General features: G+C 50.4%; 1 long non-coding RNA gene across 1 annotated transcript in view; it reads left to right on the plus strand.

Annotated features, from left to right (window-relative positions):
* The window catches only part of LOC147728193 (uncharacterized), a 96545-nt gene extending 69849 nt beyond the window's left edge, over positions 1-26696 (plus strand). The window contains exons 3-4 of the long non-coding RNA XR_015309536.1: positions 26018-26098; positions 26457-26696. This is a non-coding gene — a long non-coding RNA (uncharacterized LOC147728193). The remainder of the gene's footprint in view (positions 1-26017; positions 26099-26456) is intronic.
* The last annotated feature ends 1085 nt before the right edge of the window (positions 26697-27781 follow it).

The following is a 27781-nucleotide window of genomic DNA, read 5'->3' on the forward strand; positions in this document are numbered from 1 at the left end:
CCTTCCACTGAAGTGAGCTGCACATAAATACAACTCAAGCGAGTCCCGCATACATGGCTCCTCGCAAAGCAGCTGTAACTGACAATCACGCTAGACCCGCACCCGTAACCCTATTGAGTGGCAAGGTCCGCGGTCTAAGGAGAGACTCCCGCGCCCTGAGACAAGAGGTGTCCGCATCGCCCTGTACAGCCGGTGCAAGTAGACAATGTAAAGCAGTCCAAAGCATAATAAATCGTTAAAAGTAAAAGGCGTGTAGCATCTCCGCAACCATGACTCTGACCAGGCGCCCAACACCCATTGGGCCCCCCGTCGTGTTTGTCATCCCGGCTTAGACAGCTTCGCGGGCTGCCGACCCTCTAATTGCAGCCGCACCCGGGTACTTCACAGGTCTTTCAAAGACCATTTACTTGTTAATGAGGCTTTTGTTGTGTTTTCACCTCTTCTTAGAGCCATTCTACCTATGGCTGGAAGAATTAGCCCCCCCCCCCCGAAATCTTTTTCAGCCCCCCCGAAATTTAGCTCTAGCTGCCCGCCTGACTCTGACAACCTCTGAGCAGGGGCGACGCCTTACTTGCCTGCGAAGTGCAGGAAGTATGCCAACCGTCCAGAGGCTGTATCGCCATTCTGGGAAGCCTGCTCCGGCCTTCCCCTGCCCTGCATTACTCACAGACTTACCAGTGAAAAGGAGGTAAAGAAAGAAAATAAAAATGCAGCATCCTTCGGCTATCACCCAGCACCGCATTGTCCTGCGTGTGAGGCGGCTCTCATCTAATCATGCTGCTGAGTTTGATGACCCCCTGTCAGAGCGGGAGACAGTATCTGGGGCCCTGAGGGGTGGAGTGCACCAGCCCATGCGAGCATGCAACAACCTCACCACAAGGCTCTAACACAGCCGGAGTCAACCACGAGTGAGGATGGTGGCTGCAGCGCCAGCTGGTGTCAGCCCGGTGCACAGCCCTTCAATTGCATTTACAACCAAGCAGTATAGAAAGCCTGCCTGTAAAGCACTATGGGACATATTAACAAGGGCATTATCTAAAAGTAGAGATATTCTTTTCGCCCTATTTACAAGTGGGTGCTAACATGCATGAGAGCATGTTAGCACCCTTTTTTTCAGAACAAAATTTTATTCAATTACTGACATAACACAGAATGGAGGGACATTGTCCCGCATCACAACGCAGGACCAATGAGCTTAAGCATGAAAAGGGCATGCATTCAGTACCAGCAGTATTGTATTAATTACCCGACCCCCAACCCCCAACTCCCTACCCCCCCCCGGCCCCACCCCGGCCCCCACACAGTGTCTGTTAATCTCAAGGCATACAGTATGATAATACCAAGTGTGTGCACTCCCTGTCGCCCAGTATACAGCTGTTAAAGATCCTCTCCAGTGTCCTGGGCCATCGGTGGTTCCAGCCACAGTCCCCTGTAATCCGCCCACCTTTTCCATATCTTGAAATGTTTCCGGGGGCATCCCCTGGCCTCAAAGATCGGGCGCTCAAGTCCCATGCAAAAGTCCAGCCCCCGTCTCCAAACTTCCAACAAAGGGGCCCTGGGGTCCTTCCAGGCCCTGGCTATATCCCGCTTGGCTACAGTAAGGCCTAGGACCAGTAGATGGCGCTTGTATATGTTACCTCCCACCTGTTCCATCACATGGAGCAAGCCGAGTTGCGGTGATCGGGGAAGGTCCCAGCCCAGAACCTCCGCCAAGCAGTCCCAGACACCCACCCAGTACCTGGCCAGGTTCGCACACGACCACACAGTATGGACAAACGTCCCAACCTCCCGGCCACACCTCAAGCACTCGGGGGAGGCAATCAAACCTGCTTTCCACAGCCGCTCTCTGGTAAAGTAGGCCCTATGTAAGTACTTAAACTGAATAAAGCGGAGGCGCATCGCAATGGCCGCCCCCCTAGGGGCCTCCAGGGCCTCCCTCCAGTCCTCCTCTTCGAGAGCACCAATATCTCTCTCCCATGCAGCACGCAATCCATCCAGGGAGGAGGAGCAGTGTGTGACCAGGGTCTGGTAAATATTGGAGATCTTCTTTTCCTCCAGTTCCCCCATAAACACCTTGGCCTCCAGGGGGCTAAACTCGGGCAGAGATTCCAAGCCCACCAGAGAGGGAGATAGTGCATGACGCAACTGCAAATATTTAAAGAATTGGGTTTTGGGCATGGCATATTCCTCCCTCAACATCTGGAAAGACTTAAGGGTGGTGCCCCTCATGACGTGGCCGAGCGTGGAGATGCCAATATCATCCCAGCCCTTGAATCCCTGTAGGGACGCCAGCGCCTTGAGACGGCCGTTCTGCCACAGCGGGGTCTCCCTCGTCAGTTTGTTCCACCATCCCATGCGGCGCAAGGCAGCGCGCCACACCCGGAAGACCACCTGAGTGACCATGGGGAGCCGTTTCATGATAGCCGCCGAATAGAGAATGGTGTGGATTGTGTCCGGGTCCATCAAGTACCGTTCCAGGGCATAGGTCGGGTCACCCCGATCCCCATACCACCAGTCGTTAAGCACCAGCAGGTGCGCCGCCTGATAGTAAGATAAAATGTCTGAGGTGGCCAGGCCCCCGCAGTACGTAGAGAGGAAGCAAGTGCGGAGAGCTACTCTCGCCACTCCCCCGGCCCAAAGGAACTGACTTAGTGCGGCGTTCACCTGACGAAACCACTGCGGTGCTATAGGGTACGGGTGGTTCTGCAACTGGTAAAGAAGGCGCGGCAGGGCCACCATTTTAAAGATCGCCGAGCTGCCATATATATTCAGTGGCATTCTGGACCAGGTTTTTATGTCCGAACGCACCCTGTCCCACACGGGCACCACATTGCGCTCCCATGCCAAGTCCGGAGAATCCGTAATAAAGACGCCCAGGTACTTGAGGCCACCCGCCGCGCTCTGTAACGTCGAGGCCCAAACGCCCAGCTCCTCGCCGCCGCCTAGGACCCACAGCTTGGATTTCCGCACATTAAGATGCAATCCTGTAACCTCCCCGAAAATTCTCATGATCTCCAGGACCCTGGGTCCGGACCTATTGAGGGCCGTGAGGAAGAACAGGACATCGTCGGCGTAGAGCGCAATACGGTCGGAGGGGCCCATTTCCCATTCCAGCCCCCAGAGTTGCGCATCCATCCTCACCCACGCCGCCAGAGGCTCCATGGCCAGGGCGAATAGATAGGGGGAGAGAGGGCATCCCTGCCTGGTGCCCCGTCCGATGGGGAAGGGCTCGGACGCCGCTCCCGCCACCCGCACCGACGCGGTCAGGTCCGTATAGAGCAGGCTCAAGTACGAGAGGAAGACTGGCCCGAGATTGAGGCGGGACAGTAGTGCCCTAAGGTATACCCAACTGAGAGAGTCAAATGCCCGGTCGATATCGGCCAGAAGGAGCGCCGTTGGGATCCCGGCGGCCCGGGCCGTCTCCACCACCACCTGTGCCCGGCGAATGTTGTGTCGAGTTGCTCTATGGGGCATGAACCCCGCCTGATCAGGGTGTACTAAATCAGTTATATACGGGAGAAGGCGGTTGGCCAAGGCCTTGGCCAATATCTTCGCCTCAAAATTTAAAAGGGAAATCGGTCTGTACGAGGAATGCTGTTCCGGGGGCCTCCCGGGCTTACAGAAAACAACAATTTCTGCGTGCCGCCAGTCCGCTGGTAGGCGACCACCCTCTCTGGCTGCCTCCAGTGCCAACCGATAGCGCCCCTCCAGCTGGAGGTGAAAGGTCTTCATAAATTCACACGGAAACCCGTTTGGTCCCGGGGCTTTGCCAGTGTTCAATTCCCCAAGTGCCGTGCCTAGTTCCTCCAATGAAAGGGGAAGGTCCAGCTGATCCCTGGCCTCATCCGGGAGCGCGCGCGGCGGGATGTCCGCCAAAATTTTTTCTACTTCCTCCGCAGGGAGGACCTCCCGGGGGGCATAGAGATCCGCATAATACCGTGCAAAACTGGCTGCTATGTCTTCAGGGGCCGCCAGCTGGTCACCTTGGCCATCCCGAATGCCCGGTAGAGCCTGAGGCCGGAAAGTGTGCTGGCAGAGTCTATATAGCATGGTGCTGGATTTATCCCCCCACTGATAGATTCTGCTCTGGGTGGCCAGCCAAAGCTGGCACGCCTCATTGTGTAGTAGGGAGGAATATGACTGCTGTGCCTGCAGGAGCGGTCCCACCGCCTCGTCCGTGTCACCCACGGCACAGTCCCTCTCCAGGTCCCGAACCCGCCCCGCCGCCTCATCCACCTCGCGCAGACGGGTCCTGCGGGCCTCCGCACACCAGGCAATGTCCACCCCCCTGAGCACCGACTTCATCACCTCCCACTGGGTGACGGCGTCAACCTCCGGCCCGTCGTTCTCAGTCCAATAATTGGAAATAGACTCGCGCAGACGTGAACGATAGCCATCCTGCTGTAGGTGCCACGCGGACTGGCGCCATCGAAAGGGCTGTCGCCTCTTGTCCAACAGCAGATCAAGGGACACGGGGGAATGGTCTGAGATGCCACGGGGGATACGGCCGTGGAAGCGACCCTCGCCAGCCAGGGAGACGGTACGAACAGGTAATCCAGCCTAGAGAAGGACTTGTGCACAGCCGACACATAAGAGTATTCTCGGCTCAAGGCATGCTGGTAGTGCCATGTATCGATCCAACCCATGGCCTGCGCCAGGCCATGAAGCCTCGTCGGCGCCGCGGTCTGGGGTTCCCCACCGGGTCTGTAGCGATCTAGCCGCCCATCCATCACATCATTCCAGTCCCCCCCCACAATCGCCAGTACATCCGGGATATCAGTCCACACTTCGAACAGCTTCTCGATAAGGGCATCTTGCAACGGGGGCGGAGCATACACACTACCAATGACCATAGGCTCATCTCCAACCATACCTTTAACAAACACGTATCTACCATGAGCATCGACCCAGTGTGTCTCATGTATATAGGAGAGCCTACGGTGTATCAGGACCGCCACCCCCCGGGACCCCCTCGCAAAACCGGCATGGAACACTTGTTGATAGCCATATCTTTGCAAACTGAGGGTCTTGGTGCCTTGAAGGTGCGTCTCCTGGAGGAGGAGAACATCCGCCCCTTCCCTCTTCCCCAGCTGTAGCACCGCCCCTCGCTTAATTTTATCCAGCATCCCCCGGACATTCCAGCTCACCACTCGTATCTTTGCCCTTGGTAGGCCTGACCGTTGGGGATCAACCATAGTCAATGGGGAGGAGATGAAAAGTCCTGGGCTCCTGGAGCCACACACACACACAAGAAAGTTGCCTAAGTAACGCAGACACTGTGCCACCCTCCCCCGCCCTCCCCACCGTCTCTCCCCCCAACCCCGGTCCCCAATCCCACCCAGCCATTCCAACCGCCCCGCTAACCCCAACTCCTGCCCCAACCTGTCCCCCAACCAAGCCCCCCAACTGCCCCCCTCCCCCCACCTATACCTCAGAGAACATTGAAGTATCTGTCACGATATGGGCGGCCTCGGGCCCAAAACAGAGCGCCCAAAGCCTACCATACCAATGGATCCCGAACACCCACTTACGCTAAAGCTTCCCCCCTCCCCCTAACCACTCCCAACCATGTAGGAGGCTGGTAGCCCCTGTATCGGAGCACCCCGAACCCGTCCCACAGTCTGAACCTGTAGTGGGACAGTCAACAAACGTAACAGTTAACACAGTGTGCGGTCGTCTGCTATGCAAGGCACCGGTGGATCCACCTCCACCGCTGGAGCGGCCGGTATCCGTAGGCGGGCAGGACCACCCATTGCACCTCAGCCACTTCCACCCGAGATGTCCGGATCAGCTGGCTCAGCAGTCTTACGCTCAGTGTTGGAGGCATTGCGGCGCCGGGACCTGGACTTCCTACTCCTTTGGCTTCGGGCGTGTTGGTCACTCTGGGTTTGCGACGAGTCACTCGTGTGACCTGGATCGAGGCCCGGCTGGGGATGCGGCCTGACCCTCACTGTCTCATCAGTCCATCTGAAAACGTCTTCCGGCGTCTCGAAAAAGTGAGTTCTGGACTGAAAGACCACTCGTAGGCGGGCCGGATAGAGTAAGGAGTACTGTATCTTTAGGCCCCGAAGTTTAGCCTTGGCGGCTTGGAAGGAGTGTCTCTGTTGTTGCACCATCTTGGTGTAATCGGGGAAGATCATGATCTTGTGGTTTTCGAATGTAAGGGAGTCTTTGGCCCTCGCCTCCCGCAGGATAATGTCTCGATCATGAAAATTTAGAATTCTGGCGATCACCGGCCTGGGTCGTTCACCTGCCGGCGGTTTCTGCGTCAGGGCCCGGTGCGCGCGTTCAATCACGAAGCATCGGGACAGGGTATCCGGAGGGAGCCAGCTCTCCAGCCATTGAGAAAGGAAGCGTCCCATGTCCCCCTTCTCACAGTCCTCCAGAAAACCCACAAAGCGAAGGTTGTTCCTGCGCGCCCGGCCTTCGGCATCCTCCACCCGAAGTGCTAGACCCCTCTGGACACTCTCCATCGCCGCCATTTTCTTTTTCAGGGTCCCGACATCATCCTCCACTACAGAGATCCTGGACTCTGCCTCTGTTATGCGCGCCACTGCGTTGCGCAGGTCCTGTCTCAGGAGTGTCACATCAGCCCCAACAGCCCCAATCTTGGCATCCAGCATATCTCTCGATTGGGTGATAGCTGCCATCAGCGCCGCGTTGTCCGGCCCCGGTCCTTGGCCGCCCTGCGCTCCGGGGCCGCCATGTGGCTCCGTGAATTTGTCGATGGGCCCCTGCTTAGCGGGGCCACCCCCCCCTCTGGTCATGGCCAAGGCTGAGTCCGGCGAAGCTGTCTTCAAAGCGCCGGCGGCTCCTTACGGCAGGGCAACCCTCACTCCAACGGCTACCAAGGGCAGGGCACTGACCTAGTACCCTCACAAGCGATGGCCTCCTCACACACCCCGCCGCCGTTCACCCCAGAGGATAAGGAGGGGGGGGTCCCCAAGCTCGTCTCTGCTGACCCTCGCAGGCCAAGTCCCAGCGCGTGTAAACTCCGCCCAGGGCACCTCTCCCTATATATCAGCCTGCTTCGGTGCACCCCGCGAGCCCCAACAGCCAGGGGATTCCTCTGGCCCGGCAGTCTGGGCAGGGCCCCAATGACCCCCCCGGGCACAGCGTCTCTCAGCACGATTTGAGGGGGGGGGGGCCAACACTCACTGTTCGTCGGACCCCACCGCGGGTCGGCGCCAGGTCCACGCCGGGTCTCCCGGTACCCCCAATGCGGCACGGGCCACTCCAGTCCAGTCCACAGGCCCTCCGGCCACCGCTCCGGCGACCCCAGGAATGGGGAAGGCAGCAGACCAGGCAGGGCGCACGACTGGCCCCTCAGCTCCCGGGGCTCCTATGCGCCTGCACCTCCGGGCCAAGGATCTGCGTTGGTGACTCCGGGTGGGGGCCGCCAAACTCGAGGCCCCGGCTCCGCCAAGGCCAGGTAGGCCGCAGGTTCTCCGATGCGCTCTCCAGGCACAAGCCCCCCTCGCCTGCTCGACGAGGAAAGGCAGGGGAGCCCGTGGTGGCTCGCCCGCAGCAGGCAGCTCCGGATCGTGGTCAGAAAATGGCGCCGCAGACCCCAGGACGAGCTCTCCGGTCCGGGTGCGCCAAAATTGAGGCCCCGGCTTGTCTGACCGGCACTAGGCCGCCCGCTGCTACAGCTCGCCACACCGCCTGGAAAGGTTACGGCGCGCCGGTCCCGGCACCGGATGTCTCCCAGAGTTGTCCGCTACCTTCACCCCAGACGTGATGTGCTTTTCGGGTCCGGGGGCCAGGAGAAATTAAAGGATAATCGTCGGGCCGGCGGGAGCTTTAGCAAGCCACGTCCGCCATGATCGCCCGCTAAGCCACGCCCCATGTTAGCACCCTTTTACGCGATACCTCCCTTTGCATCTCTAATGAGATGCAAAGTGGGCGTCACTGGGCAGTACAACCTTGCACATCGCGATATTTACAAGGCTGCCCCAGCATTTAAGCAGATGGTTTTTGCCAAAAACCTACGTCTGGTAAAATGCAGACTTACCTATCCCTAACATTAGGGGTGGATTATGATGATATGACCATAGGGTCGTAACAGCAAGGTTATTGCCGTTTTGCAGGGAACATCGCGGGGAAACCAGCAATGTTCCATGCAAAACAGTGATTTCCCAGCTATCGCTGGAATTTTTATCGCCCTGGAGTAATGCGTTGTTAATAACGCTCTACCAGGGCGATAAATTCTAGAGATAGACGGTGAAAAATAAAAAAGCGCTAAGCGCGCTTTGCGTTATTTATCGCCGTCCCTTGATGATATGCCCCCATGTGTGCTCCCTGGACACCATTTATTAACTGAAAAGGTCTGTAACCTTAGAAGAGCTGCCTCAGCCTGAATGAATGGTGGCTGAAGCGCCACCTGGTAGCATTTTCCCTGTATCTCAGGACAGGTATCTGAAGCATAGCAAGTGATAAAGAAACTGTCCCCCCGAAAACGCGTTCCCGGGGAAAAGTGTGCACGGCATGAGAGCCTCTGCGGTACTGGACAAAGTAAAAAAGACATTGGCTGCAGTACCCCTGTTTGAATTGCCCAGTTATAGGACGAGGGGAGAGAGACTGTTGACCCCACAGGAAGCCCCAAGTAGAGGGAAGCTCCCCTAGCCAAGATAGCTGACAAGAGTACAGTACTGCCAAGAGACTGCAAGGCCCTGATGGCTATCAATGTGGGGGAAGAAAAACCTGATGTGGTTCTTCCCCTGGCTGCAGGTAGAGACATTGCAGCGCTGATGAAATCGCTGCCCTAGCACTGAGGAAAGGTAGGCCTCGAGACACATCCCGAGGGAATATTAAAACGTCCTTACGGAAGTGCCTGCCATGTGCCCGAATAGCAGCCAGTAGAAGGAAGAGAGGCCCCACAGTACACTGCATTCGAACCAGCCATAGCCAAAAGACTGGTAGAAGAGAGTGCAGCACGCCTCATTTGGACTGCCTAGGGGACTCAAGGGGAGAGACTGTGAAGCCCTGCTGAATCAGTGCCAAGAAGCCCAAAGCTGCCCCAGCCCAGAAAAGCATCAAGTGGCCAAGGGCAACAAAGCCTAAGAAGGCAGCAAGCCCCACATGAAGCACGAGAAGAATGTGTGCAGAACATGCAACCCCCAGTGGCTGTCTGACCCCTCGGCAAGCAAGAAGAGTGCAATGCATGCCCCCAGTGGTGAACGGCCACCACCACAAGCCACGAAAATGGGCATGCCAAGTTCCAGAGGAGGGAGCGCATGAAGGACCAAGAGTGCATATTCAGAGATGCCCCGAAGCCTGCCCCCCAAAACTTGACAGTATGGGCAGGAGCCTGGTCGAGAGAAACCTCTCCGAAAGGAAGAAGCAATGCTGAATTGGAAGAGGCTTCACCAGCGGCCGCCCGCTGCACCGAACGGCTACTGTTGGCCTATCAAGGAGAGTGTCACATGAAAAGACCCACCCTATCAAACATGTATGAATCTGGGCAGGATCCAGCGCTGCAACCGTGCAGCCTCGAGGTGCAAACACCGCGTCCTTGAGCAAAGAGGAGGTGGAAAGGAGTTTACCTGCTATCAATAAAGCAAAGCAAATCTCAGAGAAGGGGCCCCATCGGAAGGAGATCATGTTCACCCTAACTGCACTAGCACTGCCCTGCAGTGGGCCAGAGACTATTCAGGGAGTACCCCCAAAACGGCCTTACGATTGCTTCGCACATCGGCCCATTACGGGCCTAAGGAGAGTCGCATGTCCCTGCGTGGCAAGCTGCCACTGACACAAATGGCAAGGAGACTCGTCTCCCACAGTGATCCTGAGTTCCACACAAAATACCTTGTAGAGGAGAAGGAATATATGGAGGAGGCTGCAGACCGGATCCATTAAAGCACACCAACCTCCACGGCCATCCATGAAATGGTTGACGCACCTGAGAAGATGCCCAGTCCCACAGAAAGGACTGGACCTCAGGGTGGTCCGTGACAGCAAGCAAATAGGAAGAAGAGAGCGTGGCACGTTGCCACATTGTGAAGAAGAAAAGGAGTTGAGAGAAAGGAGTCTGGCGGTCCTGTCACCCAAAGAACGGATGGCCACAGGTGCGCAGGAGAAATTAACAAGGGGACAAGAATGAGGACTCGTACCACTATCTGAGTGCACCTACTAACACAGGCCAGCCACAGGGGTGCAGGGACGTCACAGGAGTTAGCTCAGTGGGAGTACTGAACATAAGCTAGCTGCATGTGCAACCTGTGTATCTGCCCGATGATTCACAGTATGACTGTCTTGCCACCTGTCACTGGCTGCTTAGTGCAGATGGCATCCCTGCTTGCAAACGCACATGCCAAAAAAGAGCTACACTAAGTACACAATGAGCTACATGGCTGCAAGTCCCCTCCCGTCACCCTTCGCCCATGCAAGTCATCGCCACCTGTCGTATAAATCGTCTAATGGCACTTACTACTGCATTAACAAGGGCATTATTGCCAACGACCTTATCTTCCACACGTATAAACGTGCTCAATGGAGAAATACCTTCTTCGCTTTGCTCTGAATTTCGACAACAAAGAAATCCCTGCATGCCCTCAAATTGACGGTTACTGCCTCGGACCTTTACCCATTGAATGCCACCATTACTATTTACAATAATGGTAATATCCTTATATAATCTTCTAACAAGAATCTCAATTTCTTTGACAGGCTCTTCCCTACTCTCAAGAATGCTGTAAACAATAGTAATAGCACATTCACTGCACCTTTGCAGCACCAGGATTTAGAGGTTTCCCTAATCCTCCTTTTCGAAATACCATATCAGACTCTCCCTATCTGACAAATGTTGCACCTCTCATTGTGTCTAGCTCCCCTGACTCGTCTGTTACAGATACACTTGGGTCCCCTGACGTGATAGGCTTGTCCTCAGCCCCTATCATCAGCAGTGCTGAAACCACCATTAACCCCTACCGCCTAATACGTTTGGATGAACCCATTCTTGGATCCCCCAGACCAGAAGAGACAAGGTTAGTCTTTTCTCCCGATCTCATCATGGTTGACGCACCAACGTTACCCTGGCCCTCCTCGCGGGATGGCAGCAAACTGGATGCCACCAACATTGCCCTCCTCTCCCTCACACACAGTGGATCGCTTTGACCCCCCTCACCCACTATCTGCCTCGCTATCTGAGGGAACCCTTACACCTGCTACATTCATCCCGCATATCCAATCACAGATCTCTGTGACCCATCCCCAACTTCACCGGGAAGACGCCAGCTGCTATACCACTCCTCCAATGGACGTGGATCCCACATTAATCCTCCCATCTCAGCTTCCCGCATGGACTACTATGGAAGCTATCCCCAAGCAATTGGAGACTGTGATCTTGCCTACAGAACCTACTTGCGGATCTCCCTCCATAATGGATCACACACACATACCTATTTTAGATATCCGCAAGCAATTGGAGACCATGCATAATGACGCTACGGGCAGATCGCCCTCCCTAACTGAACATAAGCCCACATCTACTTCCTACTTTCCCATCTCTGTATTGATCAATCAAAACAATGAGTTTGCTACTGGCCTATCCCATTTTAAGGTTGAAATGCATAACCTTTGTATTATCACGAAACATCTTCATAGTTTACGTAGACCCACCAACAACACCGTGAATCAAATCAGTCTCGAAATGAGAAACTGCAGCCACATGAATGCTCACTCACACTGACAACATTACTCAGCACAACCACACGTCTAGTAGACCCATATTCAAAATCACACTCCCTATAAACACTAATCTGGATAGTTTACCCTCCCCCTTGTGGACCAGGAGGTCAAGTGACGAACTATCAGTCAGTGACATAGATGACCTCCTTACATCTTATTCCCTGGATTCTGACAATAGTAAGTCCATTGCGACGCTATTCAAACCATTGAATCAAATCCCCTCAGAGAACCTACACTTAATAACCGATCTGTAAATAAAGATAACCTCACAAATATCAATTTAGAACAGTTTCCCTTAAACCCCTCGATTAACAAGTTGAAGTGTGGGCTCATAAATTGCAGATCTGCTAGCAAACATGCTACTGATATATTCAATCTCATTCTAGAGGATGATTTAGACATTATGGTACTCACAGAAAATTGGCTAAATAGCTCCTCCTCTCCCATTCTCAACTTACTGGTTCCTCCTTCCCATGACTTAATATGACTCAATAGAATTGGGAAACTAGGGGGCGGTGTAGCCTGCATTGATCATAATTCAATATCAGTCAAGAAAGCAGACTCCATTGAGCTATCCTCTTGTGATTATCTGTGCATTAATATCTCAGATGCTAAGCGCATCACCAGCAAGTTACACATATTTTACCACCTCCAGGTGATAACATGACTTCTATAGACGAGATTATGGAGTTCATGGCATCCAATGCCAACTCTCTAGTGCCTCATATTTTCTTAGGTGACTTCAACCTCCATTGGAACAACACAAATGATCATATTGTATGTTGTCTTAAAGAGTTTCTGTCTGAACATGAGTTATCCCAATTCTGTGACAGCCCAGCGCATTACAAAGGGAGAGACATTGGACCTCATCTTTGCAAAATCAAACATCATTCTACTAGAATCCATCACCCCATGCGGTTGGTCTGATCATTACTGCATCCTCTTCTCCATCAATATCGAAGCTTTTCATAAAAGGGGTCAACCCTCAAAATCAAGGCAGTGGAAACGGAACTTACAAAATATCAATCCCATCTCCTTGGTAAACCATTGCGATTCCGCTCTGACGGATATAACTGACGTACCTGATCTTACAACTTTCTACAATGACACGTTACTCCAAATCCTGGACTCTACAGCGCCCCTACGGGAAAAAAATGTCTCCTCTAAGATTTCCAAGCCTTAGTTCAATGATGGCCTGAATTTGGAGCGCAGCAAAACACACAAGATGATGGACAGAATGTTGCACAATGGCAATACATTCACCCCCAGTCTCAGATCTGGGTTTAATCCATCGTTATTTTGCTCACCAAGCCACCCCAGTTCAGACATGACCGTATGCAAATCAGTCTAGACCCTGTGCCACATGGGAACAGTCCAGCCCAAACTGACAAGCCATGTCTTCCCTGGACCGGAATCAAGCATCCTAGGATCAGTTTCTGGCTATCAGTCGTCTTCAGCCAGGATAGCTTTACTCCAGTGGCTTAGTGAGCACGGGATCCAAGTCTGGGCATACCCTTCCCACATAGGGTGAACAGCAAAACACACAAGATGATGGATGGAATATTGCACAATGGCAATACATTCACACCCAGTCACAGATCTGGGTTTAATCCATCGTTATTTTGCTCACCAAGCCACCCCAGTTCAGACATGGCCATATGCAAATCAGTCTTGACCCTGTGCCTCATGTATGTATGTATTGCGACATATATAGCGCACGTATCACCCGAAGGCATCAAGGCGCTTGCCTTGGGAACCCGTCCTGGCTTTTCCCTGTGAGATAACCCCTACTGGGCATCCCCAAGGTGAAAGCCAGGCATCCCGCAGCGGGTGGGCCGCCGTAGTGGAGATTAAGCAGCTATTGCCCAGAGTTGCAGCGTGGGAACAGTCCAGCCCGAACTGCCAAGCCATGTCTTCCCTATACCGGAATCATGCATCCTAGGACCGGTTTCTGGCTATCAGCCGTCTTCAGCCAGGATAGCTTTACTTCAGTGGCTTAGTGAGCACGGGACCCACGTCTGGGCATACCCTTCCCACATAGGGTGAACAGCAAAACACACAAGATGATGGAAAGAATGTTGCACAATGGCAATACATTCACCCCCAGTCACAGATCTGGATTTAATCCATCATTATTTTGCTCACCAAGCCACCCCAGGTCAGACATGGCCATATGGAAATCAGTCTTGACCCTTGCTCACTACGCCACTGAAGTCAAGCTATTCTGGCTGAAGACGGGTGATAGCCAGAAACCGGTCCTAGGATGCTTGATTTCGGTCCAGGAAAGACATGGCTTGGCAGTTCGGGCTGGACTGTTGCCATGAGGCACAGGGCCAAGACTGATTTGCATATGACCATGTCTGAACTGGGGTGGCTTGGTGAGCAAAATAACAATGGATTCAACCCAGATCTGTGACTGGGGGTGAATGTTTTGCCATTGTGCAACATTCCGTCCATCATCTTGTTTGTTTTGCTGAATTTGGAGCGTAGACATCTAAGAGCTGCAGAACGTCTTTGGAAATCGGCTCCTAACACTGTTAACCTTGAGCAAAATAGAAGGTTAAGGAATTCTTACAATAGGAAGATTCTTAAGGCAAAGGCAGACTTTTTCAAAACTCAGTTGAACCAAGCTATCAACCGGCCAAAAAAACGCTTTGAAATCGTCAAGCAACAATCATGTAACACAACTAACTCTAGTGAGTTAAATAACCTGGCCACTCCTGCATGTGAAGTGCTTGCCAATTTCTTCCAGGAAAAGACTAGGACCATTAAGCTAGACATTCAAGCTAGGATGGCCCTCCCGCAACCTATGCTCCAAGATCCTAAATTGGGTGCTTTATTCGAGTACATTCTATTATAACAAGGGAAGTCTAAAAAAACAACGCCTCTTGGCACTCCTTCTCGACAATCTCCCATCAAACTATTGACAACCCTCTCCAAACAATCAACCCCTCCAATCATTTCGCGGACCCCATGCCTCCTGCCCTGTTCAAGATTTTAAAAACATCTATCCTACCATTATGGGCAAAAATTGTAAACGCCTCTCTGAGTCAAGGTGTCATTTCGGACTGTCTAAAAATAGGGCAGGTCACTCCTATACTAAAGAAAGCTGACACCTTTCCATCTGATCTTAACAACTACCGTCCTATAACCAACATCCCCTCCTTGGCAAAACTATTGGAGAAATGTATACAAATTCAATTATGCAACCACATTGAGAACTACAACCTCTTAGACTGTCACCAATCGTGCTTCTGCTGAGGACACAGCACAGAATATGCACTCACACACATTATGGATAATATACTAAAAATGCTTGACAGCAATGAATCATGCCTATTGATACTTCTTGATCTGTCCTCTGCCTTCGATACGGTCAAGCATGATGACCTTTTGTTCCTATAGGAAAGAAGGATGGGCCTCTCGGGCACAGTGTTGCAATGGTTCTCCTCCTTCTTGAATAACAGATCACAAAGAATTAAGATGAAGAATTCACTCTCGCAACCCTCCATGGTCACACTTGGTGAGCCTCAGGGTTCTGCCCTTTTACCCATTCTTTTCAACCTCCTAATGGAGCCTTTGGCGAATGCACTGAAATCAGCGAACATTCTATATCACCTGTACGCAGATGACACCCAGTTGTATCTAAAAATCTCCTCGCCTGATGACTTCATTGCCCTCAATACTATTCTACTGAACACTCAAAGTTGGCTCACTAACCACCATCTGATGTTGAATACCAAAAAAAACAGAATTCATTGTCATCTCACCCCTGAGCCACACTCCAAAGCTAGACCTCTCGTTAAAACATCTAACTTCCTTTGACTGTGTCCCCTTCATCATTGACTCAGCAAAATCCCTAGGTATCTCTATTGACAAACATTTGAATATGCAGTTGCACATCTCTATGGCCACCAAGGGAGCTAATCACAAGATGAGTATTTTAAGGAAACTCAAACCCTTCCTCCCTCAGGCAGATATAAAAACTGCAGTACAAACCCTAGTACTGCCAAGATTAGACTATGGAAGCCCCACTCTCTGTGGTCGCACTAAATACAAGTTGGCCCCGCTGAGAGCAGCACTGAATGCGGCTGCTAGAATGGTATCTGGAACCAAAAGAAACAGTCACATCTCACCAACATTGAAAGCACTTGAATTGGTTGCCTTTTGAGGCAAGAATACACCTTAAAGTGGCGTGCATGACGCACAAAGCAATTCACAACAATACACCCAGTAACTTGGCGCTAAAGCTTGAAAAGTCTGGAGGATGCAGACAACTACGAAGTGCGAGCACTTTCCTTCTGAAACCTCAATCCTTCCAAAAGAAGAGAACAGGCTGTAGAGCTTACTCGGGGATTGCACCAAAGATTTGGAACACTTTACCTCCACTAGTACATAGAATCACTTCCTTTACTGCATAAAAAAAGGAAGTAAAAAGACTACTAATGAACAAATTCATCTCCTAAATTTTAATTATAGGAGGTCACTGAGTCATCTTTAAGATCCTATCACCACTACCTATCTAAAATGGTTTGGTATAGTCTACCGTATGTAAGACTTATATCACAGCCCTTTTTGCTCTCTAACTGTATGTTGTCTAATGCTTAGTTGGCTGTGGGTCCGCCTGGTCATCTATACATTGTATACATCAACTTTGAATCATTAGAAGTTATAATATGTATGTTTGCTAGCACAATCTCCTAACGTTCATTAACTGTCTATTGTACAACGTCCTGCAGAATCTGGGTCCTCTATGTTTGTTATGTATATATTTTATATTGCTATTGCACAATTTGACAAATTTGATTGTTTGTATACCACCTCAACCATTTATGTTCTTTTATTGTAAAGCGCTCTGATACCCCAATGGGTCAGGTTCGCGCTATATAAAACTTTATAAATAAACCATTCCATCATTTGCCATGTGCATCACCACCACCCCTGGAGAGTCAAGTAACAAGACTGGAGTCCTGCACCTTTGCCATACGCATTGACAAGAAGCACCAGTGATGATCTGAAGAAACAGTGACCACCTGCTCACCTTATTTACATCCTGATACCTGTAGGCAGCGTATCTTCTGACCAGGACACATCCACGAGAACAAGAACAACTACTAAATAAAGGAAGGTCTGAGGGAGAAATTTATAGACCTAGCATGGATATGTTCCCAAAATATATATGAATAAACAACAAAAATATCCACGGGTCTATTAGGCAGTGAAACTACAAAGGAGCTAACAATTAGATTAATCTGACTTTTACAGAACAATGAAAGAAAAAATCTTTTAAAAGGACAGATTCCCATCACTCACCAGTGGTGACATGCTTCATCATCTGCGTCTCCTCCTAATGCCACTCTGGCGGTTCCAAGAGCCGTCTGGGGAGGTGACTGCTCTTGGAACCGCCAGAGGTACCGACGCATAGAGCGGTGCCACCTTTGTCCTGAGCCGTGGCCAGGTGAGGCGAGGTCTTAGCCTCATAAAAGATGGAAAATTATCAACCGTCATTTACAGAGGAATTGTTACCCTGTTTACAGGTGAAGAGGTTGTATTAGTTCCAACTGTTTACACCTGTTACACTTTGTATATATAACACTCACTTGCAGTAGCAATATTTAAATATCCTGAAGAAGGCATAGGATAATATATCCATCAATTGCCGAAACATGTTGACCCTTTACACCTAGACAGTTATTTGTTCAAAACTGTCGTTTTGCACTGTTTTTATTTTTTGATCCACATCAAGGGGTCCAAACACAGCGTGTTTTATCGCAATAGGTTAAAACATCTGTGAGCTCCCCTTTCCTTAAGCAAGGGTTGTGGCCCTTAGTGCCACTAGAGTGGCATTAGGAGGAGACCCAGATGATGAAGCATGTCACCACTGGTGAGTGATGGGAATCCGTCCTTTTAAAGGATGTTTTCTTTTATTGTTCTGTAAAAGTCAGATAAGTCTAGTTGTTAGCTCGTTTGTAGTTTCACTGCCTACTAGACCTGTGGATTTTTTTGTTGTTTATTCAAGACACATCCAGCCCCTCACGTTGCACGAGTGCCTAGGCAGTGACCCTGATGTCCAGATGCAGACACGTATGCAGCCCCAGTGCAGCCCACAGGCAGTCCCGTGGCAACTCAACCAAGGGGCCTGCCCCAGCGAGAGGGAGGGACTTGACTTTGCCCCACCAGTGGATTTCAAGAGGTAGCCAGGCCATGTAACTGAGACTTCAACAGGTTCCAGCATGCCAAGACTTTCTTCAATGCATCAAGTAACACTATTGTCAAGCGTTCACAATAGACTCCACCGGCGCTCCTGATGCACCAGGTTTGAACTGTAAATCACCAACTGCATTGCAGCTAGAGCCCGCTGGAGTGATCAACATCACATAGGTGAACTGTCACTCAACTGAAGTGATGCAGTGGGATCCGGACTTCATCAGCACTGTGTTCGTGTCCAGAGGCACCTGGTTAAATCATGGATGCTTGTTGAGATGCTGGGAGCTCCCAGATGCACCTGCCCACTTCTATCCTGTGGATTGCCTCTTGAAGATGGGAGACCTAAGTTGTTTTTTAGTTGTTTATCCTTCCTTCCCACAGGTTGGACTTAGTTCTTGCTTTTAATAAAGTTTTGGAGGAATGTTGTGTCCTGCTGGACACAGTCTAGTGTTTTAGCAGTCTCTCCCACACCCATCCAACACAGCCGTCACCGGTCAGGTGACCTTGCCAATAAAAAGAGCCCTAGTGTATGTGCTCATGGCCAGTTTTCGTACCCTACTAATGGTGTCTGTGTCAATCATTTATCAGCATTGTGGACTAGGGCCTGTGACACCACACACACCTCTACTAAACTCTGTATAAAACTTCACATCACAAATCTTATAAAACAAGATTATTCATGGAAATATATAATGTGTACATGCAAACATCTTCATCATCAACATCTACAACACATCAATAAAGTAGCCTTTACATTTTGAACTGCTGTTATTTTACTTTATCCAGGGAAAGGGCTATCCATGACAAATATGTGGCCACAGAGATATAAGCAGAGGCTAAGGGGTATATTTACAAGACTTCCCGCTAGGCAGTTTTGACGTTGTTTAGCAGCTTTTTTTTTTACTGCTGTTGATAGCCAAATCCTAATGCTACGTTTGCTAGATATTTACAAGACATCGCAATATGGCGTTAGGATCAGCTAGCGGCCGGGAAAACTGTTGCTAACACTAGCATTAAGGTGATAGAAAAATACACGTTAGTGTTAAAAAAGTGATGGGCGGTCAATTAGCGGCAAAGAAATTTACGTTAGTTAGTCCAACATCACTTTTCAGCACTAGAGGCTAAAAGAGCTTACAAATACACCTGTAAGGAAAAAATAAACAAAACCACGGAATGCAAAATGGAACAGCACAGATCAACTACCCCACCAAGCCCCTCAACAGCCAGGATGACCAGCCAGAGTCCCAGGGGAAGAGGAAATGCCAAATCAGGGCCTCATTTATGAAAAATGGAGCATCGCTGGGGAAAACCAGTGATGCAGCACTTTTCATTGCACCATCCTTTCGACACCATGGCGGCTGATGTCTAGAAGTGCGGACAGTCCCCAGGCCCTGAAGGCCTCGCTGTGTCTGCGTCTGAGACCGAGAGTGGGCGGCGCCGCTGGAGGCAGGCTGCATTGGGCCTGAGCTTGTGGGCCACAACGGTAGAAATTGAGGCGTCTGCAATCCCCCTTACCTGGTGGCGAAGTCTGGTAGGTCGCATGAAGACATGTTGCTGACCTGTGTGAGAAGACCGCCAGGTGCAACTTGGAGCTGTGAACAGTAGAGGCCCTCCTGCGCACCGATGTGCTGATGCCCAGGTGAGGAGAAGCCGGGGAGTGAGGAGGCCTGGGGGTTGTACAGGGCTCAGGCTTAGCGCCTGTAGGTGGCTCACACCGTACCCTGAGCAATCCCTGCACTGCAGCGGGCCCACATTGCTAAGGGCACCACACAAGACTGCTGGGGGACTCCACTAACTGGCTCGATTGCTGAAATGGCCATTGGTGGCAGCAGGTACCAGGGGCACAGGTAAGTCAGTTCAGGTTCAGGTCCAGGCCCTTGGGCACGCAGCTTGATCTGCCGTTACTCTCTGGGGCACTGGAGAACACAGGATCAGGTCGCTACTGTTAGATCAAAGGAGGCGACGAGGTGGTGGTTCCTTTCCTTGCCCCCTGTTAGTGCACTCTTGGGTATAAGGGGAATATCCATTGGTGCCACCAGAGCGACGATTTCTGGCTAGCATACACCTAACTAGAGGAAAGGGGCCAGCTGGCCACACTGAACTGCACCGCATGTCATACATAGTGCCTGAGAGTCCAGTGCAACAATGTCCGGCCTGCGCACAGCGCAGCGTCAACACCTGCCTGCTCCTCCGTGTTGGTTGACCGAGCAGCTGGGGGTCGCTGGTCATGGAGGCAGGTGACAGCTGACAAACTTAACTCCAAACTAGACTCTCTACTCATGGCTGTGGAAAAAATAGGTACCTCCCTCGAACAAAAGCGCACTTCCATTGAGAGCCGCAACAACAAAATCACAGTCAACTTCACCCTGGAGCGCGCAGATCATCGCAAGCTGACTGACAAGGTACGCAACATTGAGCAAGATCTGGCTGAAGTCCACCCTATTACCCGGACCGCAGAGTTGGAAGTACAGGAGCTAATGGCACGTGTGAAGTCACTAGAAAGAAGAGCGGAGGATGTGGAGGGCTACTCCTGGCGAAACAACATGCCGGTGGTGGGGCTTCCCAAGGGAGCAGAAGGAGCTAATGCAATGGCATATGCTGAGACATGCTGAGACATGGTTGTGTGACCTACTGCCAGCAGGTGCACTCTCCCCCATTCTTTGTTATGGAGCGGGCCCAGCGAGTGCCGGTGAGCCATCCACCGCCGAGGACAGGTCCAGACCCTTTCTCTTCCGCCTCCTACAGGGATCGTGATGCTGTCCTGAGGGAGGTACGTAAGCTGGGGAAGGTGAAAGTGGATAACGCCACAGTACTTTTCTTCCCTGACTTAAGCCTGGGGTGCAGAAGCAGAGGGGTTTGTTCCAGTGACGATGGCTCCACTGCGACGTGGCCATCCGGTGCAAAGTCCAAGTGGCCCGCGGTTGTGAATTCTCAGACAGCAGAAGACCTAATTTAAGGTATTGACTACCAAATGGAATGCCTAGTGCAATGATATCTGATGCATTCAGCATGGGCCTTTGGTGCACTGGCTGGGTGCCATTGACTGAGAGATGGAAGGTAGTCTGAGAAGCTCAGTGCCTGCCCTCATAGCTGGACAACCACTGGGAGTTATTGCCAGTTTGGACGGATACATGTTGTCCCTCCGCTCTTATGCTGTTCAGTGTTCAGTGTTACAATACTCCCATTTTGCCCCTCACCTTATTGTATAACATGTGCATATTACAGGCAATGTTGTCCTTACTAACATAATCACCTGGAATGTGTATGGCATGCGCATGTCATCGTGCAGCTATGCTATGTATTCCTACCTTAAGCGCTGGTCAACCTACATTGCGTTATTGCAGGAAAACACATATCACACTGCCTGAAACCCACAAGCTCCAGCGCCAATGGCGTGGTTTGGTATTTGCAATGAATTACTCCTCGTATGCGAGGGGGGGTGCTTATCTGGGTACTGCCGGGCGTCTTCTTTAGAGTGGACGAGACGGAGATGGATGGGCAGGTTGCATGGGAGGTGTTTATTACTCTGGAATGTGTACACACCTAACATGGACCAGACGGCCTTCTTACACACAAACCGTACACTAGCCTGCTGGAGCACCATCCCCTGGCTCATAGGGGGAAATTTCAATGCTGATCTGGCATTAGACAGGTCTTTTCCACAGCTTTCCTGTATAGTCGCTATTTCAAACGCCCGGGCACTAGGAGATTAGCTGCAGCACTGGCGCTTAGCTGGCGTTGGGAGAGTGTTGAATTTGGATGCATGTGTCTATTATTTTATTCTTCACCGCATGACCTCCTTTTCCACACTGATCACATTGTGAGCTCGTCAGAGCTGCTCACGGTTGGTCGGCGTGTAGACTAACTGGGGCGCACACATTCAGATCACAACCACCAGCTTCCCCAGTTGGAATGGGAAGACACCAAACAGGCGGTGCATACATTGCGCCTTCAACCTGCAATGACGGAGGATCCTCCTTTTCAGGCATCGCTAGGCACGGCCACGGCAGACTTCTTGGAAACAAACGACAGCTCTGCTGCCACCAGAGGCATGGAATGGGAAGCGTTCAAAGTCGCAATCAGGGGGCACTGCATGGGACTCTGCTGGGGTGCACACAAACTAATTGATGGTGCTCTCATACATATTGAGCCCTTCCTCCTAAAGCTGGAGTCTGCCTCAATAACATACTCAAGCGGTACTAGTTGTTTGGTGGATGCGCAACATGAGCATACCGACCTACTGGAGCGATTTCAATGCCTGAATTATTCTGTACATTCCGTCCACACTCATGCAGCTGCGGACCGAGTGGGACAGTTGCTCGCAAGGCTGGTCCATCAGAAGCAGGCACAGTACCCTATCTTTTCAGTGTGTTTTGGGACAGCTGTACACTTAGCGTAAGAGCCATGAGAGCTCACCAGACACTACACTGCTCTTTATGCGTCTGCTACAGTGTTCGTCTGGCTGATCTAGCGGCCTTATTTGCATCCACTCACTTGCACACCATTACACCGGAACAGCGGGCAGAACTGGAGGAGTTGATCACACTATTTGAAGTAGGGGAGGCTGTCAGAGCTCTGGCCACGGCTAGACACCCTTTCTGGATGGGCTGCAAGCAGAATATTATAACACATACGCTCCTATGTTGGTCCCTCTCCTGCTCTCCCTGTATGTGGATTCGTTTGAAGCCTCCATCCTCCTGGTGTCTCTCTGTGAAGCTCTGCTTGTTTCTTTGCCTAAGCCAGATAGAGACCCAACGCTCTTGGTCTCCTACCGGCCACTGGCACTTTTAAACACTGACTATATAGTCCTGGCCAAAATACAAGTGGATCTGTTGCTCCCCCTGGTGCCCAATCTGGTGCATGCTGACCAGAACGATTTGTGTCTTCTGAGAACACGTCCCTTAACCGGAGTCAATTTTTCCGGGTGGCCAGCTATTCAGTCTCATGTTGGCCTTACTCTGGATGTCCGGTGCTCTTGGAGAAGGCATTTGATATCAAGGAATGGGAGTTTCATTTTGCCGACTTGTCCCGCTACGGACTTGGGCTAATTTTCTCTACCTTCTACAGCTGTTATACACCTCTCCTTCTACTAGAGTCAAAACGGGTGCCATCGTGTCAGACCCTGTACCCATCAGTCATGGTACCAGGCAAGGGTTCCTGCTGTCATCTCTGATCTTCTCCCTGGCTATAGAGCTGCTCATGGAAGCCATTTGTGGAATGGGATGGAATGGGGTATCCCCTTGGGTGATGGGACGCATGTGATCTCCCAGAACACGGACGACCTGCTCCTGTTCATCCAGGACCTAAGGGCAATGCCTGTTGACTTGGCCCAGATCCTCAATGATTTTGCATCCATCTCTGGTCTCAGAGTGAATTGGGCGAAATCTTGCTTGTACCCATTCAACCAGGCTTGCCCCAGCCCCACACTGGTCATTAACAATATACCTGTGAAGTGGCAGCCCACTATCTTTCGGAACTTTGGAGTATGTGTATATTATCAGTCAGTGGACCTATTAGAGGAGGAACATCTTGTGGGTGATAGCAGCCGTCAAGTCGCAAATGCACTTCTGGCGAAATCTGCCCCTGACTATCATGGGCTGCACAGCACAACTTAAAATGGTGGTGCTGCCACGGTTAGTGTATTTCTTCACTAACTTGCAAGTGTATATTCAACCTCCTGTTTTCCACTCCTTCTAATGCGTCATGCACAAGTTCATATGGAATGGATCGCAGTGCGGGGTTGCATTGTCCAAGCTATATTTACCAGTTGGTCAGGGAGGCATCACAGTACATAATATGGAGCACTATTACCTGGCAGCGCAATTGCAGTGGGTGTCCAGATGGGGCAGCGGACTAAATTTTGAGAGCACGGCTGTGCTTTCACCAGCGTTGATGCACTCGTCAGTTCTGGCGCTCTTTCATCCTGGAAGAAGAGGTGGGGTGCCCATCTAGATAATGCTGAAGGTGGTGTATAAATGCTTTCACTGTTGCTTAATTTTCACGTGCTCTGCCATCCCGTATGTACAGGCATTACATCTGCAAGGCATGCCGAGGGGTGGCCATGCCACAACTAGGGTGGAACTTTCTTCCTGGCAGGCGGTTGACCTACAGACACTGGGGGCATTATTACACATTATCCTTGTTTGCGTCAGGCGCAAACAATACTAATGTGCCCCATTATGGTGTATGCGCTGCATTCAGAGCAGCTGCAACCTCACGATACCCTGGGGGAGCGCATTTATGTGAAAGCACGGAGCAGCTGCTCCGTGTTTTCAAAGTGCAGGCGGCAGCCGCCTGCACTTTCAAAGAGGATTAGAGATGACTGCACCCGCCTGCAACGGGATGTCTGGAGAGTCCATGGGACCCCCTTTACCCCCTGCAGAGGGCTTCTCTCAGGGGGCGCACTGACAGTGCGCCACTTTTTAAATGGCGCACTGTCATTGCGTCTCTTAAGGGCTTCTTTGACTCTGCGCCCGCGTCTATAATATGGTGCTGGTGCAGAGTCAAAGGATTTTCCTGATTTGCATAGGGCACGCCCCTATGTAAATGAGGAAACACGCTCTGAAGGTAGCGCTGGTGCTTCAAGTGCGCTACTGCTATTGGTCCTATAGAAGGGGACAGACAAGCGTCTGCGCCCCCTTCTATATTCCCAAAGTGCCCTGGGGGGCGCGCAAAGCGAGCGCAGACGCCCGTTGCGCCCCCGGGGCACCTTCTGTAATATGGTCCTGGGTGACCTATACCAAAATGGGTTGCTGGCACCCTTCAACGCCTTAGAGGAGGATGCTGGACTGCTGCAAGGTCAGCTTTTACTTCGTACCTCGTTAGTTACAGCACTGGGGACCCTATGGGGCGACGTATCCCGGTAGCCTGACACGCATCTCACAATTCAATACATACACGTGATGGGCACAGGGAGACATCTCACAAACTGGTTTGCCAGCTCACTGCGCACACACACAGCACACCCGTTGACGTCTCTTTGACATCGCTGGGACTCGAACCTAACTCACCCGTGCACAGACCGCAAATGGGTGGCTATACTTGAGGGACCTACCCATATTCCTAGAAATGCCAGATTCCATCTCATTCAGTACTATGTATTGCACAGAACCTATTTGACCCCAGCTAAGATCAATAGGTACTTCCGGGATACAAATGCTTGTTGTCCCCAATGTAAGCTGATTGACACAGATCTCATTCATATGCTCTGGGGCTGCCGTTGATAACTGGCTTAGCATCACAGCACACTTAGCTGGCGGCACTGGGCAGATAGTGGCATGTACCTGGGATGTATGTCTCCTGGGGCACTTCCGTGCTGCAGCACACTTGAATGAGGCAATTACCCTTTCTAGATTCATTTTGTGCTGGAAGGTGTCCCTTCCTGCATAAAATCAATAAGACCTGCAACGGGGTACGCTTGCACCATAGCCACGGGTGCCTGCGTTGGTGCCTGGCAACCATTGTGCCCCAACGTTGGGGAAAAAGACAGAATGCGCCTTATCTTATTGATAGGGCGCGTTCCTGCCCTTTTGTTTTGTCGCAGGGCAGCAGCGCTGTCCTGCACCAAAACCTCTTAAATGAGGCCCCAAGGGTGTTTGAATCATTTTTAAGACCAGTAATTTCTGACGTTGAAAAACTGCTTATGGATTTAGCAGCAGTGGTTTTTTTTAACAACATACAGGAAAACCTTGTAAATATAGCGTTGTGAGTTTTGCATGAGTTTTTACATGGGAACCCCTACCTTGCATCTAATTTTCGGTAAGTCACGCTAACAAAAGTGGCGCTGTGAAAAATTCCCATTAATGCTGAAAAAATGCTGCTAACTGGACTTTGCGGACACTTGTAAATCGATGTAAAAAATGCTGCTGTAACATTAAAAAAATGGACGCTATGGTGGCGTTAATTCCTGGTAAATATGCCTCTAAAAGAGTTATCTTAACTTTGAATGCTCAATGTTGCATGTCACATGACCGGTTTATAATTTTGGTGTATTTGGTTGGTTTTGGCTATGAGGATTTTTTTAATCTCAAGATCGTTACCTGGTTGCCATTCCTTTCAAGAGAACAGCCCGAAATACAACAAATCTAAAAGATAATTGCATCAGTCTGATTTCTTTTCACAGAATGTGTAAGCAAAGTATGTTTTCCTGAATTGGAGGGATGTACGAAAATCCATATCACTAAGACTGGCTCTCATCGAGGAAGTAAGAACTGCAAATATTCTACTTTCACTGCTTAATTGCCTGTTTTACTAGAGTGTGTCAAATTCTGGAGCTGCCTGGTTTTGTCTTTCCATGGAGGGCTTGTGTTTTTCTATATTTGGAGTCAGATGCTCATGTCACCTAACAAAAATGGAAGAAACATCTACTGAGACCATGCATCAAGTTTTTGACTCAGGCCTGCAAAAATCTCTAACAGGCCTGGTGTTACACTTAATTGGCTACATGCAACATGGCATGTTTTAATATTGTTTACTACATTTGGGCACTTCTGTTCTGTGATGACACAAGCAGAATCCGGTTGAGTAAGGTTAAACCTGTGTTTTTTGTCTTTATTGTGCAGGTGTAATTAAAAGGGGAGTCGCAGAGATGTGCTGCGTACAACGCTTCAGAAATTGTGCTACCAAGTGCTTCAACATCGACGGCCATTTCTAGAAAACAACATTGCCCTTCATTCTGTTTTTGTCATAATCCGAACTGCACAGCATGTAAATAAACGCAATATCAACTGTGTAGTGCACTTTAGACCAACTCTTGTTAACCTATGTATCTATTTATAATATTTTAAGACGTTTGAACTTTCTTGAAGGAGATCGTGTGCAATTCCTTGAAAAGTATGTACAAGTGCTTGTAATATTTTCATATAAAATATTAATAAAAATAAACAGCCACCCTTTAGTACTATAGATTATGCTGCCAACCGCTGAAGCCACAACATGGGGGCATGTGAAGTCTGGTACTAAGAGCCACTGTTATTTTACTGTCAGAGGGAAACAAGGTTGTCAAGATGCCCTAAACAGAAAAACTGATAAAATAGGCTGATGTGACCTTTGTTTTGCTTTGAAAAAGGCATATAGGATTCTGGTACGGTGGGATTCCAACATCTTTAGGTCCTGGTGCCACTGTACCTGCTGCTCTGATGATAGCTACACCTCTATTTGGTTCGTTGTTAATTAGATGTGACAGCTATCAATTATAGGGGTGCAGTGCTGATTTGTTTCTAATAGAATAACAGCGGTGTGAGTTCCGGCCCGCTGCTGAATGCAGTTGGGGTTTGAGCAAATAGCAGCGTTGTGAGTTCCGGCTCGTGCTGGATCCAGTTGGGGTTTGCGCAAGTAATATTTTTCTGTTTCTTTTGTATAAGTCTTCAAAACATTAATGAACATTATCAAGTGCCTTAAGAAGGGAGAAGTACAGGAGGATTAGGTAGCAGAAAAAAAGAACAAAACGAAAAAAACATAAAATACTTGAGGGTGTACTTATCTCTCTGAGGCTCAGTGACCAATAGATATTGCTTTGTTCTGCCAAATGAAAAAAAAAATTGTTTAAAACACATGGGCTCAGTTTCTGACAGATTTTGGGGCACATCAGCAATGAACTGCAATAAATATCGCAGAGAGCGTTTAGCGCGGTTTTGTTTAACGCCAGCTCTCGCTGGATTAGATAGCCGAGATACCGCGTTATTTACAACGCTTATCTCCACAGCGATGTAAAATCCGGCGATAGCCGCAAAATGCATGATTATTGCTAGGAATCCAGCGATAATACTGCAGCGATAGAGGAATCCTTAGGGATCAGGAAAAGTGGATTTAGCCGTTCAATCCACCTCCCATGTAAAATATAGGTTAATCAGGATTTATACAGACGTAAATAACTGGCTATAACCGC

The sequence above is a fragment of the Lissotriton vulgaris genome, chromosome 3_1 (assembly GCF_964263255.1).
Source record: "Lissotriton vulgaris chromosome 3_1, aLisVul1.2, whole genome shotgun sequence".
Classification (NCBI taxonomy): Eukaryota; Metazoa; Chordata; class Amphibia; order Caudata; family Salamandridae; genus Lissotriton; species Lissotriton vulgaris.